This window comes from Lepeophtheirus salmonis, chromosome 7 (assembly GCF_016086655.4).
Source record: "Lepeophtheirus salmonis chromosome 7, UVic_Lsal_1.4, whole genome shotgun sequence".
Taxonomy (NCBI): Eukaryota; Metazoa; Arthropoda; class Copepoda; order Siphonostomatoida; family Caligidae; genus Lepeophtheirus; species Lepeophtheirus salmonis.
The window spans coordinates 2529430-2552867 of record NC_052137.2 but is presented as its reverse complement, the minus strand read 5'-3'; the positions used below and the strand labels follow the sequence as shown (position 1 = coordinate 2552867).

The window sequence follows — 23438 nt, the reverse complement described above, 5'->3', positions numbered from 1 at the left end:
ACATTGGATGTATATAGGAATTTCAAATGCCTCTATTGGGGGTCTATGGAATTCTAAGTAGATAGAAGCCATGAAAAATGGTCTGAAAAACGGAATACATTTAGGAAGTATTCATGTCTAAATATATTTTTAAATGATTGCTTCTTTAAACCTTTGTTACTAACGCTGATACGCCTTTGCATTGTTTTACCACCCCAGTATTAAAATGATTATTTGAAAGTTATAAAATCTTTTCTATGTATGTAATTATTTTATATGATACTACATATCCTCATCAGTGAGCGTCTTGAATCCTTTTTCCTCATTATATTTTAAACCTGTTAATTAATAGTCTAAAATATTGTCTATAATTTTGTAGACATAAAAGGATAGATTATTTTTAAATGAATAAATTATCATCAAAGAAGACAAGTTTTTCGCATACAAAATACCTTTAAATTACTTTATATTTTCCTTGTTAATATTCAACGTTGGGGTAGATCAATAAATAGACTGCACAAAAATATTATTTGAAACCTCAAAAATTAATCATTAAATTAAGTAATAATTTATACCTAATGAAGAAACCACTTCAAAAAATGAATTTATGAAGGATATGATAAATTTAGAGTGTACATAGAAAGTGAAGGAAAAATAGGATGGACAGAAGATATTAAAGTAGTTGGACAAAATGTCAGAGAATCAAATATCAAAAGACAAAGTGTTGAATGGACAAAATGTAGAACTTTTGTATGCCCAAATGATTTTGATTGTTTTGGACTCTAGAGAGGCCATGAATTCTCATAAAAGAAAGCTGGGATAATGAATGGATGCAATTGGCTGTGTGTGGTCTTTTTCCATTTTCTTGTCAGATCCAAACAGGGCATCAAGTTTCCATAAATAACTTTTTCATATTAGAAAAAGAAAAACGGTTGTTTTGTTGGTTCTCTCTCCTTTTTTATTCATTATTTGCTTAATGATTGTTGTGATAACATCTTCCTCTATTAAGTACTATAGTTTTCCTTTTACATTAGTGAATTGTTACATAAAATTAATGCTACTAGTCAAATGCCTTAAAAAAGTTTATCCTACGCTTGGATTACAAGTAATGGAATCTGCTTGCTCGTAGGTCAAGCCCTAACCAAACAACTCATAAGACTATATAAACTTAATTTAAAGCATCTCCATTGTAAACTTGTTCAGCCTCTCCACACTCAATCGGCCGTGTTTTTCTAGATATTATTTTTTTTTTAATTTGAAAGTTCCAGATTATTTATCTTCTCATTGTTCTACCTGATTCTCTTTGGGATACCTTTAATAAATGAGGCCTTGGTGTTTTGAGAAAAGCCTATCAAGGCGTCCTCAATTTAATATCACATTTTTCTCTGTCCATTTAAATGTTTATTTAAAAATCTATTCTAAGATTTCTCTTGAATTAATATTAATGTATACATCGATACTTTGTTCATTCGAAGTTTCTATATGTATTTGAAAGATTTTTTTTTTTTGCCTTCATACTCTGCGTATAAATAAACACCGTAAGGATATAACGGAGGGGGTGTATTGTTATCCACGGTGATAAAAATAAATTTTAGGACAATTCAACCTGAACATTTTTTGCTTTCAATGTGCTTGCCGTGTACGTATTCTCCTTGTAACATCTTTTCCTTGTGACATTTTTGCCTTGAGACGTTTTCATTTTGTAACGTCTTTGCCTTTTAACCTCTTCACCTTCAACCGTTTTTTCTCCTTACTGTTTTGCCTTTCAACATTTTCATAGTCCTATTACTCAAAAGATTTGAGATCCTAACGAATGGAAGAAAAACATACTTTACATAACCTTTTAAAATAAAGCCTTCTTTTTTTGTGGTTGATAAATATAAGAATCCGATTGATCTATAGAGTATTCGAGCTTTAATGATTGAATAGGATATTGAAATCTCAACAGTTTGAAATTTTAATATCATTTACATATATAATAATTATTTTGGAGTCAATTTCAAACATATCATTTGAAAATGACATTTTCAAATTGAATTTATGTATTTGTATTGTTTTATCTACTGCTAAAACAATTTAGAAAAAATTCGCACACTCATATTTTTTTGTGAAATAATAAAATATAGGATATATAATCACAGACAATAGTAAACCCCAACACTAAATTATAGCCAGAAAATATACACGATTTACATCACTAGTTATCTCTTTATAAAAGATTGTTCCACTCAATAAATATGTTATTTTTTATAAAACAAAATCCTTTATTTGTAGGATTATTAGGGGGCCAAAGAATTATAGAAGTCCAATCAATTATGCTACAGTAATTTACTGCTACCTAACGGTCATTATGGGCAATAATATCAAGTGTCAAAAATATCGTGTCGACCCTGTAAATACGGAAAAAAAAGTATGGTATTCCAAGGATACCTTTTAATTTCTGTTTTCAAAACTCTTTTACCGTAATTAATGCCTCAATGTATTATGTACATTAAAGAGTTTGTTATTACTTTTAATTTCTACCATACATACATAAAATGGTTAATGATTCACTTGGAATAAATAGGAAGATGTGTAATGGACCGTAGCTATATGTTTGTATAACAAAGTGAAAAAAATAATCAAAATTGATGGGTTATGGAGCGATGTAGCTTAGTCAAAGAATACTAGAAACCTGTAAGCGAAGTCTTAAGTGCACCCGCTACAAATGGGACAAAACAACTGAGAAATCACACTAATGAGTATTGACATAATATAAAAGGCCATTTGTCATATTTTTATGGGGGAAAAAGAAATATATAGGCTACAATTTACCTCTTTTTGAGATATAGGTGCACATTCGACGGGGTATTTGAATCAAATAAATGAGTTTTTTTTCGTTTTGTTTTTTGCAGGAAATATGACAAATGGGCTTTTGAACTTTTGGGCGAGCAACTATGATATGAAGAAAATAAACACACACCACACTCCATATCCAGGAATGATATGATCAGGAATTACAAAGCAAAGTGGATCCTCAATTACACTTTTAGTTAGTCCATCAAATACTTACAAGTATAACACCCAAACTAATCTTTAGAATTATTCTTCGTCTTATAAGCATCAGTGATTATTTTATTCTGATGTTTTTCTCTTCGAGAATAAAAGAATAATTATGACAGCTTTCGTAAATCAAAATCATTTTCTGCTAGGAATTACAACACAATCATCAAATTTCATATTCTTTAACGTCTGTAAATCAGATTGTGCTTTTCTATTCCGTATTTGCTACTATTTAAAAACAAAACCAGATAATGTGCACAAAATATTTATACAAAATTCGAAGTGATTTTGTGGACAATGACTTTCATTGCTTAAAAACAGTAGGGTTCATTTTGGATACGTGGAGTCTGTAAGGGGAAGTGAATTTCTATAATATTTCTACTGTTGAATTAATTACTATAGACTAAAAACAAGCACTTGGTTATATAAAGTCCTAAATGCTTTAAAAAATATATCACATTCATAAGCATAATCAAAATAACTTTTTTAATATTTTAGCTACATAAATCTCAGTTAATATAAATATTTCTTTTATCGTTCTATAATAAAAGAGAAGAAGAAGAAAAAAACGGATAGATGGAGAATGAGTAAGATAAAGAAGAAAGAGAGAAGGAAAGAAAGTTTAGATTACATATTCGACATTATTATGAATATAAAACTCACTTCATATTATTTTTTTTTTTTCTTAGTTCTTATCACTTTTTCACGAAAAGTGATATGATTTACTATTATTATATATATATTATCTTTTCATACTTTAAAAAAAAGAAATGATAATCTTTTAAAAAAAGTTTATATGTATACTAGGGTGGCTTTTTATGTTTAATTTTCATTCTCTTAGCCTCTCCATTGATTTGAATAGTGAAAATATGATCATGTAAATAAATTTGTAACATGCCTTCTCTAACATTCAGAGGTGGCCGCCCTTGGCTCTTACACTTATGTCTCCGGTTGGAAATTTGCTCAACAATTTCTGACATTTTATTTTACAACACAAAAAAATTAGGAATAATGTTTATTGAAGAATGTACCAAATTATGGTTCGTTTTGTAGATAAAATACATTATAGTACCAAAACTATTAAATGTATATAAATGATGTTAAAAAGGGTTGAATATTGAAACTACAAAAACTACACAACGAGTAAAAGTATTGCTATTGGCATATATTTACCTCTGTCAACGAAGTTGAACAGAGATTATGTGTTTTGCAAGTTTGTTTGTGAGGCACCAGGATTACACTAAAAGTTACAAATCGTTTTTGATCAAACTTGATAGGAAGATTATGTTTATTGGAAGTTTTGCCTGGGAACTTTCGTCATCATATTTATAATAGGTTGTGGAAAAAGTAATTTGTATTATTTCAATACTTTATGAAAAGTGTAAATTCATCTGATATAAGACAAGTATGCCCCATTTTGTTTGATAACTTGTTGCCAACAAGAATCAAACTTCATAACGCCCTTTTCGTAGAAGCCATTGTTCCTATTGGTAAAAAAACTCGGAGGCTGAGGCCAAACTTAAACCCTCACATGCGTTCGCCATTGACAGTAACAGGTGGTAGTCACTTGGTGGCAGGTCAGGAGTGTAGGGCGGATGTATATTAACTCATCATCCGAGCTCCCAAAGCTTTGGGGCGTCATTAATGATGTGTGCCGCCTGGCGTTGTCTTGATGATGTCTTGCTGTCTCCTATTTACCACTGTTGGCTCCTATTGTACGATCGCCAGCAAGAAACGGTCAAGTTATTCACAGGATAGGGAAGAATTGATTGTCAAAAAAAATCGCTGGAGCAACCGATGTGCATCACGAACCGAAAGAGTATCGGCCCTGCAAATTGTGTTGGTCATTTTCACGTAGTAGTAAAAATGTAAAATATGGCAAATTTATTCATTTCCAACCTCCATACTCTCCAGAATAACTCACGACTGAACTAGCCAAGTGCAATACCGTCGAAATTTTTTTTAAGTATATACTTATACCTTTACACCACTACATCTTATGAAATTTAAACGGATTTTCCTTCATTTGAAGTCCTTAATAATTAATTTTTTTACATGGACAACTTTGCCAAATGAATTCAACAGGGTCTTTTCAAAATCAATCATTGAGGATGATATTTAGATGGAAGTTTTGGGAAAAGACGAGGTATACATTCTTGTGCTATAAGGGCACTTATTCTGAAAAGCTGAAAATATATTATTGAGCAGCATTTGGAAGCTAGAGGTAGAGAATCCCATTTTACTCCAAAAATTAACGTACGATAATCATCCATTTCCCCACTGTCGAATAACAAAAAGTCATCTCGATTAGCTAGCAATGCCAATTCAAGAATGCATTACAAATTACTTCAAGTGCAGGGACACCCATTTTAAACCTTAAATTATAGGTGTGTGAGAAAATATATTTATGCCATCAGTAAATGTGGGCAAAAATTCCTGAGGCAAACATCCTAGAGCCGAAGATTATATAAGGTCACAGTAAACTCTCATTTAATTTTAAAAGGTCCAGGTCAAGGGTAACACAGAACGTAAAAAGTGCATTCTTGACCATAATTTTTGAACAAATAGAGATACATCACTAAATTTGATTTTAGGAAGAGGTTTTTCACTCTATAAAGTGTCCATTCTAGTTACTTATGTCTATAGACAAAGTTAGTATTGTAGATAACTTTATACCGTTAAAAAAAAATTGAGATATTAATTTTTATATTTTGTTAAATTTTTCTGTATATGACAAAGCATAACGACGCAGGTAAATAGTCATTCAAATCAAAAATATTTTGTACAGACCAGTTTTATTATAAAGGAAATAAAACGCAGTTGAATAAAAGGTCCACCCTAATGTAACACGTTTATTGATGAATAAATTACGTATTTAAGATTTTTTAATATTTGATGAAAGGGGATTGAATTATCTCATCCTACAAATAGTAGTATTTTTCAATTAGTGATCATTAAATAATTTAAATGTACTTAAGGTAAGTACAAGAACCAATATCAAGCTTAATTTTTTGGAGGTATGTTAGTAATTTAAATAAGTAAGTACTATGAAAATAAATTTAATTATTGTTTTGTCTCAAACTTATTTCATGAGTAATATAGAAAGTAAATTACTGGAAATTAACTTAGAATTTCCTAGCGAGAAAGACAATTTATCATCCGAAAAAGAAATGAAAAATCGAATCATCTTAAGCTGATATTTGCATTATATTAATTATAAATACATATTACAGTTAATGAAAACATTATTTGTTTTTGAAACATTTTTAAATAAAATAAGTGAAATCTTATTCATAATTTTCTATCAAAAGTATTGGTATCATGAAAAATTTGTACGGATACACCATTTTAGCCCTTTAAGAATCTTACAAACAAGCGCCAATTTACATGACCCTATATTTGGTAGTCAGTAATTGTTATTATTCAACCAATGGCGTACCAAAAAAACAAAAACACAAGATTTAATAATAAAAGATGTTGTATCTAACCCGTTATTATTGGAAAACGCAGCATTTTGGTCTGGAGTCAGCAGCACTGCCGTGGCGCCACGGGGTTAACTTGACAATGTTATTATTTTTATATGACCGAAATATTTAATTGCAAAAGACGTGCCCGTAGAAATATATAAAAGATCAAAATCCTTTTTTGAAGGTAGACATTAGTTTCATAATATGAAGTAATTAGATATAAAACGCAGTTTGAAAAAAAAAAAAACTCTTTTAACAACCTTATTTGAAAGGTCAGCTTAATTGGAGATTACAAAATATCATTTAAGATTTCTCAAGGACTAAGAAAATATTAAAATCCATCAAATTAAAAATGATATTTGACCCCGCAGAGATTCGATCACACATTTATAAAAACTATTAATACGTATTTTTTTTTTAACTGATGCAGATATTTGGTTCCAAATAACATATTCAAAAAAATTTATGGTAAATTGGAAGAAATATTTTGAAATTTGCTATCCTTTTTATATTTTTATGAATAAATAATCTTTAAGTTATTTTACAAAACATATTTTGATAACCAGACTGTATGTTATTTTATATGGTCAACCGTTTGGGAGATTATCCAAACTTAATTATAGATTTATAAATGATTAAAAAAAATCATAATCAAGAAAAAGATTACTTGACCCCGACGTGATTCGAACACGCAGCCTTCTGATCTGGAGTCAGACGCGCTACCGTTGCGCCACGGAGTCATTTCATTTAAGGAATTTGTATTTTACTTATTAATACCTTGCTCTAAACATAGTTTTTCTAAACTCCTAATTGGGTAGCGTTTCTTTCCCATTGATCAATGCATTTGGTTATATACATGGTGAAAATTACTAAAAAATTTCCTTGCAAGTATATTTTTATGATATAAAAATCAGCAGACATTTCCTCCATTTTTTTCTTCTGGAATCATTATCATTTTAAAATAGATTTTTGGGAAGGTGTATAAAAAAATAAAAAATTAAGAGCTGAATAATTTGTATCAAGTATGTAAGATTCTTTTTTATATTAAATATGTAGAGTCGACAATTTTTTTGATGTATCAAAAATACAATATACCCTCATTATTTTTGTTGTTGCTACATGAATATGTGTTTTTTATTTTCCAAAGATGTTGTCTTTCTTCTTGAAGAGAGAAAGAGAGAGCATATAGTTATAAAGTAATCCCTTGTGCTTGGAGTAGAATTGAGGGTCGATATAAAAGGGATTCCAGCCTATATCATTGCTTCAATAAAGAGTGTTTATATATTTTTTTCCCCACTCATTCATCTCATAGCTGCATTCAACTTATTTAATGAAACTTCATGACACCTATGCTGCTTTTCTCCGAATTATTAAGCAAATTATCAGGGTTACCACATTATTCTTCAGTTTCTTTTTTTTACATAGCAGCAGATAATATAACACAGGGCAACTCTTAATTTCTACAAATCAATTCAAGCCAAAAAAGGAATTAATCTTTGAGTGCAGAATTCAAAACAGATTTCAATTGTTCTCTCAGTCATCTGAATTCTGAAATATCTGGTATTTTAGTAATCCGGACTATTATCCTTCAGGGTTATTTTTTTACCCTTTAAACAATCACAAAATTAAAAGTAGGATGAATAAAACTTATTTAAAAGTATTTTTAATGATTATAAAGCAATTTTTATTGATGCTGTATCTCCTTTTGAATTTCCTATGTTTCCATTTTTAGGATGAAAAATTATGCAAAACAACACTCTTCTTTAGACCCTTATAACTTATTCAGGGTAAATAGGGATGAGAAATATCATAGCTTATATTATAGAAATATACTCAATGTATAATTTAGAAAAAAATGATCGATTTTTTTTGTTCGATTTTGTATTATTAATCCTATTTTAATTTGGTGATTGTTTTAAGGGTAAAAAAGGACTCTGAACAATAATAGTTCCGAATTACTATAATCCCACATATTTCAGAATTCAGATGACAGAGAAGAACAACTGAGATCAGTTTTGGATTCTGCTCACATATATTAATTAGATCATTGTCGTCAATTCATTTCTACAAACTCCCCCCCCTATTTGTTCCCCTTTATTATGTTTACCTATGAAAATATTTATGCACAATGTACAACTGTGGTAAGACAACATTCATACAATCTTGAACAAAACAAAGAAAATGATCAATTTTTTTTATCATATATATATATGAGGTGTCTCAACTAAAGCAAGTTGGAAATTTTTTCGTGAAAATTGATCAATATGCTAAACTAATTAAATAAGTCATTACTTTTCATCGACATTTACATTTTTTTATATTGCTTGTGTGGAAACCGCACTTTTTACATTTTAATTTGAAAGTTAAACTGAAAATCGTTTAGCTATTATATAAATTTTTTGATGAGACGCATAATGAAAAAGATCAAAGTATTAACTCTAAATAAAATGCATAAGAAATGGATGATTTAAGATTGTATATTGGTCTATAAAATATTATATGATATTTCTGATGAAGAAAAAAAAGTTAAAAGAGAATAAGCTCCTTTTTTTCCCTCTGTTTATTCTAGCCAGTTTTTATGTCCACACGTCACAAATACATTAGAATCAATAAAGTCTTTGATTCCGTCATTGTTATGACATATTAATTATAAAGTTCATACTTCTTGAGCAATATATTAATTTCATTCTTAATTATATCTACTTTATGAGCGCAATTTGCCATGACTCCAAAGGGTTAATCAGAATAGTCTCTTGATAAAATTGACAAATATTTGACAATATTACCCAGACTCATTTTTTAGAAAAATCATACTTGCCACATATACATACTAGTTGTGAAAGCCATCAAATGATTACAACATTTAAAATCTCTATGAAATATTATCTAAACAAAAATATAATACATACAATTAGACAGCAATGAGTGCAAATTGCTTTTTTTTCAAGTTTTATATGCAATGCATAACCAAATATTACATTCTCAAAAATAAATGAGCAAAATATATATTAATTCCACCTAAAACTTGTCAAAAGTATAAGCATAGTCTCTTTGCTCTGGTTGAAAATAATTAATTTGCAAAAGAGAGAGCTTTATATGAAGGGTTTTGATGAAAATTACTTTTTTAAATACAACAGACTACTTTGTTGCTACTTGACATTTATGTATTGTGAAATGTGAATATACGTATGTGTCTTATAGATATAGATGTAAAACAGAAGCAAATTTGATGTGCACGTTTTATTGTTGCTGGCAATTTAAACTGTGGTTTTTTAAAGTTCTTATAATGGGGGAAAAAATCGTTGTTTACGTATATTTAAGGCTGGGCGCGTTTGGTAAAATAAATTACTTTTTAGTATCGATTAGAAAAGGGAAACAATTGTTTGATGTTCTCTTACTTCTTTCTAATTTTTTTATTCAATATGTATTAATAATTTTTATACAACATCTCCCTCCGATAAAGACTATCGTTTGCCTTAGTGAAATATTGAATATAATTAAGTTTATCAGTCAAATTACTTTAAAAGTTTTCCCCTACTCCTGGATTGCAATTCATTGGATCTGCATCTATCTGTTTTCCCTACGAGTTCATATTTTCCATCTGGATATTGTAGCCATACGCCTTCTGGTCCTCTCTTCATGAGAAGTTCAATTGATCTCGTCTCAGTGTACCTCACTCGGTTGATATTATCTTATTTAATGGAAGGATCGTTCATTGTGTAGATACCCCTTCCCATCAAGGACTGTGATATTCACATCTGGCATAGTGAATCATTGCCTGTATACTTAAAGATACACAAAATCCTCCTGATCTTCTACGGAATAATCGTATACTGCTATAAAAACTAATGAGTTCCATAAAAAGACAGAATAATACACTGAAAATCCAAGTGAGGAACGGAAAGAGTTCTCATCGTCCATCCACTGATTTTCCATTGAAATTCTGAAGTCATTTTCTTCTTAAGTCAACTCTGCTTCGTCTCTTATTCTAAGAAAAATATTTCATTTATTAGAGTCCTTCAGTTTCCTTGATGGATATAACACAGAAATAACATATTTTAATCAAAATTCCATTTGTAAGGTGGAGCTTGTGATGTATAATCTATGTATGTGGATAATTAAGTAACCTGGAACCCTTGATTTTTTTATTACTTGTGTGCCTCTTTTGTCAATGGAAGACGAGTGGAAGATAACTCTAGGCTCCTAAAGATAATGTAATGTGCCTCTTTTTTCTCGATCGTTTTGTCTGCATTGCCAATTCATATTCTATTCTGCTAACAAGTATATTTATTTCTGTACAAAAATTTTCATTTCATTTTGTATATGTATAATGCCACTCAGAATTTGTTGAATCTATTTGTTTTATTTAATATTAATAACTTCTATATCGTATCATTTGTCCATATAAATATGTATGATTCTCTGCTTATGACTTCTATTAAAAGTTATAATTAGCATAATAGTTTTTTTAGCTGTATTTTTTTTTTTTAATTTACCCATACTTATTTAACTTACTATTATAAACATACGTTATAATACTTAAATAAATTATCTTGATAATGTTCACTATTTGAATGTAACGAAAAATACATCATACTTCGAAATAAATAGTGATAATTAATATTTTTATATAATACCATGCTTCATATCATATTAGCGACTTTAAGTGAAGAAGTTTAGGAGATCTCAATGTTAATAGATTTAAAATTTAGATATATGAAAGCGTTTCCATGAGTTTCACAAAGTAATCAAGTATTCCTGAATTTGAAATTTAACTACTTTTTTGTATTAAATTAACTATTCTAGAGCCTTGAAATATAGAGGATTCTTATTTCTATAGCAAAATTACGTTATATTATACCCTCCAAAACCATATTTAGTCAATAGTACAATATGTCCTGCTCGCGCATATTCCTCGCACTCGGTCGATGCCCAGCCTTACTTATATTAAATAATTAAATACATATAGCTGGTAAACAAAGTGACTAAAATTGACGCCGTCTTGCGGTAAAATGATACAATTCCTTGAACAATTATATTGTTTATTAAAAAATAAAAGGGTACGAGTTGTGTTCAATAAGTAAGGGGACTTTGTGTTTTTTACAAAAACAAGGAATTGCTCGTATAAAGAGGAGAACCTTGTACATTTAAAATTACTTTTAATGCAAGAAATTAATATATATATTTTTGTATACATTTTTAAATCAATTGACGTTAAAGATACGGGAAAATTCTACTTTTTAGAGGGAGATGATAACACAGCCACATCAGATTAAATGATTAACTTAAAGAAAGAAAAAAAGAACCCGCGCATATACCGTTTTTCATTTTCTAATCACTATACTTAGTGTTTTCTTGACACACATCCCAGTCATAACTATCTAAGCAGCTTCTATGAATTCATCCATTTCATTACATTAACAAAGTAAATTCTTCTATGGCAAGAAAAAGTTGTGGAAGTCATAAAAGAAAAAGACAAAAAATGATAAAGTAAACTCATCATAAATATCATAAAAACGTCATTATATGCTCAAAAAGATATAGGTACGATCATGTATCTCTAATTACTTTGTGTGTAAGCTTTAAGTACTATTTAAGCAGCTTTAAGTAAAATAAGTACAAGGGCTACCCACATAAGTCGGTTTCAAACACCGAGGATTTTGCATAATGCGGTATTTCGAATTATTCTGACTCCTTGCGTAGTGCAGTATATTTCCCTCATATCGTAGTTTTTTTTAAATGCTATAACAAGAATTTTTATAGTTTTGAAAGAGTTCGTTCATATTATGCATATATATTCATAGGGGATGAGTGTCCTGTAAGTATTAAATAAGTATTTATAAGTATAAAATAATAAAAACGGTTCTGGTTGTAACTTCAAAAAGTATTTCTCTCGTCCAAGTTCATATATTTTACAACTCTACTCTTATCTATAAAAGCTTAGATGTAGGGTAATTTTTTTAAAGGGCAAGGAGATGTATGTATGTTGATATAAATCTGATAGATTTAATATGACCTTATCCATTAATTTTTCTCTGGAAAAAACTATAAAAAAAAGATCAAAGATGAAAAAAAAAAAAACTAATCGACTTTCCCTCCGATTATTATTCTTATTCTTTATCATCACATATAGCTTCTCGTTTATACACATCAAAAGGCCTTAAAATAATGTAGAAGAAGGAAGGGAAAAAAATTCCTTTGTGTTTCGATCCTAAAATATTTATTAGAGCAGCAGAATTATCAAAGAATAAGAAGAGGAGAGAGAAAAGACATGAGGAAGAAGAATATAATTAATGTATAAATTTTAATGTTCATTTCTTAATTAAGAGCGTTAATGAATGAATTGAAAAGACTGACTGTGGAACTGGGAAGAATGAAAGGCTCATGTTTTATGAATGTCATAAAACAGAGTTTACTGAGTCCTTTATTATGTACGATTTAGAAAAATCTATGATTAAAGCTTTAAAACAAAGTAGTTAAACTAAGATCACGTGAGGAATAACGATGCAATTCTTTTTTCCACAAGAACCATTGAGTAATACTCTATAACTAACTACAGGGCTCCATCAATTCAGTTTTTTAACAGAGTTAACAAGATATGGAAGAAAAAATTATCTAAGGCATAAGGGAAACTGATGTCATTTGTTGCCTTTTTTAGGTAATAAATATCTGGGGTTTTTTAAAAAGTAGTCCTCCACCAGGACAAACAGATCAAAAGTGAAAGTTAGCAGTGAAAAAACAGATAAATGTTTGAGAAGAAAACTAATTTAGCTGCGATCAGCTGTTATATGATGGAAATAAACACAATTCCGACTCTTTATCAAGCCAGGCCATTGGCAGCAATTACTCTGTTTTTGAACCTGAATTCTATTCTGATTAGGACATCACCTATATATCCTCAGCGTTACTCTTAATGACTTATAAGCAATCACACACATGGTTCGACTAAATATTCAAAACAAAGTAATGGAACAAAGACCATTTTAAATTACAATCTTCGTTGTATATGTTCAGTAATACACTGAGTATGTTCTGCCACTATGTGCAAATAAAAGAAACTGAAAATGACCCGCCTAATTCTGACAAATTGAAGAATGTTTAGGAAGAGAACAGTTAAGCTTCTATGACGTAACCTTAGATTGGATGCATGCATCTGTGAGAGGAAAGAAGTAAACACAAATCACACTCTGTATTAGTAAGGACAGTTAGGAAAATAATCAATAATAATATTACACGTCGGGCAGCTTAAGAAAACACTGAAAATTAACGTGATAGCCCGGACAATTTGAAGAATATTAGAAGGAGAGCAGTGAGCCAGTCATGACGTTTCATTAAACTAGCTGTGTGTCAGTTATAAGACGAAGGAAATAAACCAAAAACCCTACTCCGTATCTAGCAACGATATTGGCAGGAGATACTCCGGTGTCGATCATCAATTCTACTTTGAGTCCTACAATTTATAACTTTTCAGCAAATCCTTAGTGGGATTTTTAGTCTTTCACACACTGGTGATTACTTAAAAACTTATAAGTGAACTATTTCTTCAAGAATATATACTAATAATGATAACAGCTTTGGAAAATAATAACATTTCTGTCGCTAGAAACTACAAAAAACCCATTTTTATCTATTTTTATTAAAATATACTTAGATGTTATATTTTCAAGAAATTAAAAATTACCCTTCAGATTATCAACTAGAAAAACCCTCGGATAAATGTATTTTATACACCTTTGTTTATGTTACACGGGTTTCCGAATTAAATTGGGATTTATGTGAAATTATAGGAAACTGGCTATCCTGTCGACATACCCTTAAGACGTGCAAAAAAATGATTTTCATTAATGTAAACGATACAAGTAACGTGTTACCAAGCAGGTAATATATGTAAATAGTTTGAAATGTAATTTTGTATATATGAACTGATGAGCCAAAAAGATCAGTTTTCTCATTGTTTTGATATAATTATAGTTTAGATTCCATTAAAAAAGTGATATATTAATTCACTCAATGACTTAGCAATAGTATATAAGTCAAATAAGTAAATAAAAAGCAATTCTAAAGGTTCAATGATATATGTATTTTTTTGTTATTGCAAAACAAAAGTATTGAGGAATATAAATATTTATTTTCATATAAAAATGGCAAGTTAATAATTTATCCAACTATATAAATCTATGATTTATGGGTTTATCTCTTTAAAACCCAGTCATACAGACATTACTTGCAAAATCGTAATTCATGATCCTCAAATATGTATTTTTATGATAGCAAAATATGCATATTACTAATAATTTTAGTTAATAGCACTTAAATACTTTTTTTAAGAATATTTGCAGGCCGTTAGCACAAAAGTAAGCTACTTTGATGTTTCTTAAAATGTAGTTTGGATTACATTTGTTTTAATGAATGTCCTAACTCTTCCCACGAATTTGAATACAAGGCGTATAATTGACTAAAATATGCATGTGATATAATCAGCTGCAAGTATACATTAAGTAAAAAAGATATGGATTTTCTCCTTTTTTCGATTTTTTGTTCAAAGTAATTTTTATGTTTACTCAACTAATTTACAAAGTGCGTCAAGTAATTTTGGAGTAATTTAAACTTCATAAGCTGAAAATAACATTTTATTATTTGTAAAATCACATTTCCTATAAACTTACACGTTTTATTCAAGCTTCTTTTTAATGATTTGCGACTTGAATAATATTCATTTTTCTTTAGCTAGTGTTGACTTGGACTTCATATTTAATATTGAGTATTATGATTTAAGACTTTCTTGTGAGTTACACATGGTAAATAATGACCATGTCGTACTTTAGCCATAAGTTACTTTATTTTCTAATTATTTTGAAACATTTGCATCTCATCTATTTTTAAACTGAAATATTTAACACCAAGCAAATATGAACATCAAACTTAAATCGACCTTAAATTTATAATTTTTGTGTCCTTATAATGAATTATTGTTGGCGTATCAAGGCAAAAAACAATTTGAACAAAAATTAGGAAACAGAGAAAATTTCAAATAATTTTTTACTTTAAATTTACATATAACCGAATATTTCATAGACGTCTTTGAGTGAATTATAGGCTCTCTATTCTAAATTTATAGGACAAGTTAAAATATTAAATAATTTTGCCCATAGTTTAAAAACCTTTATATGATTTAAGAGACTTAAATTGCTTTTGATATGGCCTATACAATCAAATACACCAATTTATCATTGTTTCACAGCAAAAAATCAATTTTGACTACTTTAAGAGTGCAATTTGTGACACATCCAATGGCTTAATAATTACAGATTGTCGATAGAAATATACGATAATTTGTCAATGAGTACAAAGATAATTTACACTCAATTTTAAGAAAAATAATTCGTGCTAGCTTTTGTTTTCACGGGCTACTCATAGTAATCTTAAAGATATAGTTTATTTGAAAGCAAAATTTGACAATCTTAATCAGAATTTGTGAATAAAAAATAAACAATTTATTTGCTTAAAAAATATAGGCTTTGGATTCCCCCCCTCTAAAAAAAATATAGAAATATATTTATATAATCCTGTGGACGCCAAAATAAATAAATGATAATTTTTAACAATTATTTATAACACATAAGAATCGGAATCGCTACCTGGACTTTTTTTTTTTGGATTCTTCCCATCAGTAGTTATAAGCCTTTAAAAATTTTACCATCTTATCTGGAGAACCCTGTATATATGTAAGTATATACAGGATAATACCCGATATACATTTTTGAGTCTTGATTGAGAGAGAGGGTGAGATAATATAAATAAAAAAATTGATTTTTTTAAGCACAAAATAAGAGCCACTCTAATGCATATGTATTTTATCTCAAATTGAGATTGAAAAAAGAAAAGAAAAAAAAAACCTTCTAGAAAAAAAAAGATGAACCTCATAAATTTACTTAATTTATTCATATTGCAAACCCGAGATAGGCAGCAACTCATTGATTCATGCCATAATTTATTTGAGAGGAAAAAATAAAAATCCTTAAAAAAATGTGAAAACATTTCTTCATAGATATTTTCACGTTTTCACTCGTTGTAATAGAACATAAAATAGTTTTTTATGAAAAGTTCCCTCGTGGCCCCTATAATGTGCCCACAATATATACATGTGTGTATGTGTATATTTTATTTAAGATTCTTTTAGACTCCCTCTGGGAATGAAGTGAGTGCAGGCGTATCTAAGTATGTGTGTAAGATGTAAACCTATTCAAAAAAATAGACAGTGTGACGAGAGGGATAAACGAAGTATACAAAAAACACAAAAAATAAAGGCACTTTTCAGGAGGGGAGAGGGTTTAGGACACCACAAAAAAGAAATTTTTTGCATTTTACTAGAAAATGTAATATTTGAAATTTTATCTAATTTTTCCCCCAATAAATTTAATTTTGGGTGAATAATTATTGATTTAACAAAATTTTCCTCCAAAAATTTAATATTTGAGACTTTTTTCCCAAAAAATTAATTTTTTGAGAACAACTATATATTTTTGATTTTTTAAAAGAAAAACTATGGACTTTGGAAATATTTCCCAAAAGTTTAATATTCGAATTTTTTTTTAAATTAAATATTTGAATTTTTTGTTAAATAACTCTGGATTTTTGATATTTTTTTACCAAGAAAATTCATATTTAAAATTTAATTTTTTTTTTCTCCTAAAATTATAATTTTTTGTCAACTGCTGTGAATTTTTCATTTTTTCCCCCAAAATATTTTTTTTTTCCAAAAAATCCAAAAACTAAGCCCTCTCCCACAATATAATTGTGTGGACGCCCCTGTTCTGATAGAGTCTTAAAGCCCATCATTCATGGCAAACTTATTCTTAAGTTATGTTTCAATTATTTAATGTATGATCCGAGTCAAAACTTTCGAAGTGAAAGAAATTGGGGGGAGCAGTTGTAAGACAGTGTTCTATGATACATTGCCAAGAGACATATTAAAGACATTGTCGAAGGACAATTTATCTAATGTACATTTTACTGATGGACAATCTGTTGAACAAACATTTGGCAGAAGGACCATTCAGGAAGTTTGGTCAAAAATGATTATTAATATTTTGATATTTGCGATTGCATATTTTAATTTAATTTAAAATGATGGTTATGATAAAAAGATATTGTTAAAAGCTATTTATATCCTTTAGGTATTTTAATTATAGTTATTTTGCACAAAAATATATTTTTATTAATTATTATTATTTATTTATCTATATATTTATTGCAAATGTCAATGTGTGTCTGGGAATCACAAACAAACCAATGAATACATTACGTTTAAAAATTTCATATATGTCTCTAAGGCTTAAGAAATGGTTTTAGTAATATAATTTTTTTAGCCTTTAAGGCCGTGGCGGTGTTAAAATTACTTTTTATGAAGTATTTTTTTTGACAAACAAACGACTACTTCATATTACAAAAATAAAGGGCGTTAAGTATGATGAATTATTCTTGCTGCATGTTGGTCTGTATCTTTGTACATTTTTGTTTGAAAGGAGATTACAAAGCTTAAAGAAAAAATGAAAGAGAGAAAACTCGTAGGTAAGACAAAGGATTTTTGACAATAATATGATAGCTGAGCGAACAATAGTTCAACTAGTATATTTTTTCTTCTTTAAGGCATGTAATCTCCTTTAAAAAAAAGCAAAAGAGCTCAGAACTAGTTTCAATTTCTTAATATCCCGACAACGACGGGCAAATTTACTCTTGTTGTTATTAATTACTTATTTATTAAATGAGAATGTATTTATGTGGGTATTCAAGAATCACAGTAAACTAATCAATAGATTTAGCTGAAATTTTGCATGGTGGCCTTAAAATGTCATTTTTCGAAAAACGAATTTTTTTAACAAACTATTACTTCATATAAAACAAAATAATTACCTTTTAATTCTAAAAATTATTCTTGCTGCATGTTGCTTAAAATTTTACTTCTATATATTTTTTTTCTGGAAATTTATTAGTTATTTTAACTTATCCAACAAATTTGAACACAAAGCCTAAAACTGACTCAAATAACTTTATATTATATTGAACTTTTTGTATATTGTATACGTATACATATATGAATTAAAAAAATATATTTGGATTTTCTCCTTATCTTGATTTTTGTGGAGGATTATTTTTATGTTGACACACTATATATAAGAGTTGTGGTTAAAAAGTAATGTGACTTTGTATTTTTAGGAAAACTATTAATTTATGTTGTCCCTTTCAATGGAATCCCCATCAGGTCCAATACACTTGTGCCAATTCTTTTTCCAATCCCCGAAGCACTTTTCATAAGCCCTTTTTGGTATAGCCCTGAGCTCTACCAGCGATGCAGGTTTTATCTCCTCAATCGTTGTAAAGCTCATAAGCGATGCTCATGCCAGGATTCTTTTGGTCAATATTAAGCAGTTTCAGAGCGAACTTTGCTGAAACTCGTCTCATGCCCCAAACGTACGAAACAATTGTATGGCACAATCCAAACGATATGTCAATATGATCAGCAACTACTCTGATAGTGATTCGACGGTTTCCAAAAATAATTTTCTTCACTGCTTCAACGTTTTCATCCGATGCTGACGTGCTTGGGCATCCAGAGCGAGGCCCGTCATTGGCATATTCCTGCCCATTTTGGAAGAGTTTGTACCACTTGTGAACATTACTGTCAATATTTAAAGTGGTTTGGAGCGCTTCATTTCATTTTTTACACAAAATTTCATGAAAAGTATTTGATTCATGTTCTTCGCCAGACACATTAATACTTCTAACTGTGATATCTCTTACAAACAAACTAAAAATATTATTTAGTTGCAACAGTAAATATATGATTGTGGCAAGTGTACTAAATAAAATAAATTTAAAAAAAAGTCGAACATACCAAATGTACCTTGCCCGCGAAATTTAAAAAGTCACCTTACTTTCTGACAAATTGTTATTTTATTACGGATTTAAAAAATTACACCGGAAGTAGGCGGGAATTCATCATTCAAGGAGAGGAATTGAAGAATGAACCAAACAGAAAAAAAACAATAACAACAATCGGTTTTTTTTTCTTTTCTTATAATAAAACTGTTTTTTTATTTACGTTTTGCCGATACCTAATAATAGAAAGTAAATCATTCTGAAAAAAATAACTGTATTTTATGTCAATATTTATTCGAGATATTGGATAAAAGTTCTTTATTTGTTGGTAAAAGTAGTTTGTTTTTTCAGAATAATTGTTTTTATAGTAATCCAGTCATTTTTTTTTTTCATTTAAATTATAAATTATTTTGCAATTAGTCGAAATCATTTCACTCACATTCAAAAACTCACTCATTGATAAAGAATTTGAGACTTACAAGGCGTACGCGTTGTAGAAAGTAAATAGTTGCAACAAGTAATGTTATGTCAGTCCTTAAACTTAAATAAGTTCGGTCTTTGATAACATAACTAATCCATTCTAGTACTGAGAGTCTCATTGACCTGTCCTAAGGATGGACTGGACCGAACAAATAAAATATGGTACAACCCTTGCAATAAGTACAGGTATTTATCTGGCTTTGGTTATGTTTGTTTGTTATTTTATACAATTATACCTCACATCGAGCATGTTTTTCAGCCGAAGGAGGGTTCTAAAAAGTTTTTTAATTTTTTTCTGATACATAGTATTGATCTGAGGTAGATAATATAATTGATATTATTTCTTTATTTTCTGTAATACATTAAACTTTAATCATTCAACATCATGAAAAGGTTATGTTATTTATTTATTATGAAGTCTCTTTTAGTTAATTTCTAACTCAAATTAAATATTTTACGAGGGTGGTATGAATAGTTTCCCACCTAACAAAGATGCAAGCCATTTGTTCTGATTTTTTTTTCTATTTTTCAACACAGTTTCCTTGTAATTCTATCCATTTATCCAATAATGCTCCCATCTCTGGAATCCATCCAAATAGTACACGTCGTTGTTTCATTAGGCACCGTTTGTTTTTGGCTCTATTACTTCGAGTTAGATTGACTTTGGTACATCAAATATTATCAGAACAAGCCATAATATATTACTATTATTGTTTGAATCTATTTAAAAGTGATTTGTAAAATCAAATATTTAATGACAGCTAGATAATAATCGATTTTGTCTATTTTCACAAAAACACTCACATCAACTCACTCAAACAGAGTAAAATTTTGCTGAATAAATGCCAATAGATGCTAAATAGATGTGATTAACTTTTATTTACGAGGGCTGCCAGTTTCACTTTAGGTTGGAAAACCTTTCAGAGCACCCTTATAATGTTTTTTCAACCGTTCCTGGCTACGGGGACAGTTGTCACATTTGACAAGTTGATTTAAATTCATTTTTTGGAAAAAATATAGACTCTTAAAACTTTTAATACATTCAAGCAATAGCAAACCTATATAAATATGTTACGTAAAAATGTAGCAAGTTTGAATTAAACTGACTTAAAATAACGGAGCCAATAACAAAAAGTGCTCCAAATGTCCTTGTTCTATAATTTAAAACAAGAACATCGTTTACTTTGGGCGTAAAATAATTCACATTGTACTTGGATATCCGCAATAAAAAATGTTTTATTCATTTGTTTGAAGAAAGTGGACAAATTTACTTACTAATCTGATTAAACACATTAGAATTAAAGATTGAATGGAAAAAATAGCCTTTGGATACGGATGGATAAATTCTTTTTTGTTACATTAAATATCTTGGTAGGCTGAGCAACACTGAATAAAGTTATAAGACTATGGGGCTGTTTCAAATACCATTAAAATTTCCTTATTTTAAAAACATAATCTATTCATATTAGTAGCATTTCATTATTCTATGCTAAGAATAAAAAAAAATATATATGAGTTAATTCAATTTAAGAATTTAAAATTATAACTCTTTTAAAAAATATAAAGTTATATTTAAACTGCACTCAAAAGTCTTATTCCTTTGTGTGGGTATTTAAAAAAGAAACAAAATATTTTTCTATTCATTATTATGTCTGCAAATGGAATGTTTGATACTTTTGAAACTAATTAATCCATGTTTATATATAAAAGTATTATTCGAATAGAAACTTATGGTAAATGACGGGCAATTGTACGTGAAAAAAATCGAACCAATTCTCTGGGGATTTAGACCTAACTCGGAAGGCGGGTAACCAAGTCTATCGTACGTGTACACAAAATTTATTTCTAAGAACTTTGTACATTTTATTATTCAAATCTTAAATATTCTCCCTGTCAAAATGAAAAAGCTCTGTGATTCCAAAGTTGAATGTATCATGGTTTTGTCACTTCCACCAAAAAGATACATTTTAAACCACAAAACCTCTTTACTTTGAAAGAGAGAATTGTTCATATTATAGTATTATAATACGCAAAGTTTTTACAAATAAATAGTTTATACACCTATAAAAGCGGGTTACCGCATCTATCATATGTATATACATCTAATTATATATGTGGGTATATATATATATAAAAATGATATCAGGAGAAGAGGTGTTCTCACAAAAATATCCTTTAGATATTAGGTTGAAAAAAAGTACAGTTGTATTTTTTACTTTATTTCAATGTTTTATATGAAGTGTTACATTCATTCGATATAAGCCAAGTATGCCCCGTTCTGTTTGATAACTTCAAGCCAACGAGAATCCAACTTCATAATGTCCTTTTCGTAAAATCCCTTGTTCTTATTGGACTAAAACTTGCAAAAACAATATTCAAAGACTTCTATTCAGACCAAATTTCTACACCAAGCGCGTTGGCCATAGACAGGAACAGGTGGCAGTACTTCCCATCAGAGCTCTCAGAGCTTCTGGTACGTCATCAAACATGTGTGCCGGCTTCCGTTGAGTTGATGAAACACGAATCCTCTCCTCTTATTCGAGTTTCTTGATGTATCTAGCCCTCTGCAAATTGATTAAAGTGGTTTTATGATCGATGTTCAGCCTCTGGGCGATGCTAACATGACAGTCTATCTTGTATTTTTATGATTTTATTGACATTTTTGACGACAATTCTATGAGTGCGAGGTGAATCAATCACCTCCACTGTACCAGAAATCGCTGTAACGACTGTTGTTCAACATTAACGGAAATAGTATCGGCATTGTATGTACGGTGTTTGGTGAAAAAATCTTTTCACTTTGATTTTGCAAAATAAATCAACGTTTTTGTGAATGCAGCAAAATGTTTCTGGTCAAATACTAAAATTAAACAAAAAATGAAAACAAAGAAACTAAATTTTCCTAAGTGTCTTAGAAGCCCAAAAAATATCATCTAAACGTGACCATGGAATTTTAGTCAATACACTTTTGAAAACTGAGCAGAAACCAATGGAGATTGTGAAGCACTTGGGGATCTTCAGGCAAACTGGGTATGCCATTATGTAGTAGGAGACAGTAGACAGGAATCATGGGTCGGCTGAAAAAATGAAATTGAATCTTAAAGAAGTCAAGGAGGCTGCCCAGGCCTACCCTTTGAAGTTGATGTGGGAGTATGCCTAGGACTTTGGCGTTTCGGACCGAAACGTCCGAAGGACCATCAAAAAGGCTGGGGGCAAGTGCCTTGTAACAGTGGATAGACCCTTTATAACACCAGCCATAAAAGAGATCCATTTCCAACGTTGTAAGGCTTTGTTGAATTACCTCAAGAACGCAAAGTCCAGTCGGGTTGTCATCTTCAGTGATGAGAAGACTTGGTCAGTGGACCTTCTGCAAAACTTCCAAAATAACAGGTATTTATCTTTTGGAGAGGTTGATGAGTTTCTTTGGGATCTCACTACCACAAAACACAATGCATTTGTCATGTCCCTGGGTTGTGTTGTCTTAAATGGCATTTCATCAAGTTCTAGGTCGGGTAAAGGCTCACAGGGACCAAATACGTGCAGGCCTTAGAGGAAAAGTTGTTGCCGTGGGTCCAGATCAACTACCCGGAC

General features: G+C 29.7%; 1 non-coding gene across 1 annotated transcript; it reads right to left on the bottom strand.

Annotated features, from left to right (window-relative positions):
- Positions 1-7156: 7156 nt before the first annotated feature.
- TRNAW-CCA (transfer RNA tryptophan (anticodon CCA)) lies at positions 7157-7228 on the bottom strand. Its single transcript has one exon. It is a non-coding gene; the product is annotated as a tRNA-Trp (tRNA).
- Between the last annotated feature and the right edge of the window lie 16210 nt (positions 7229-23438).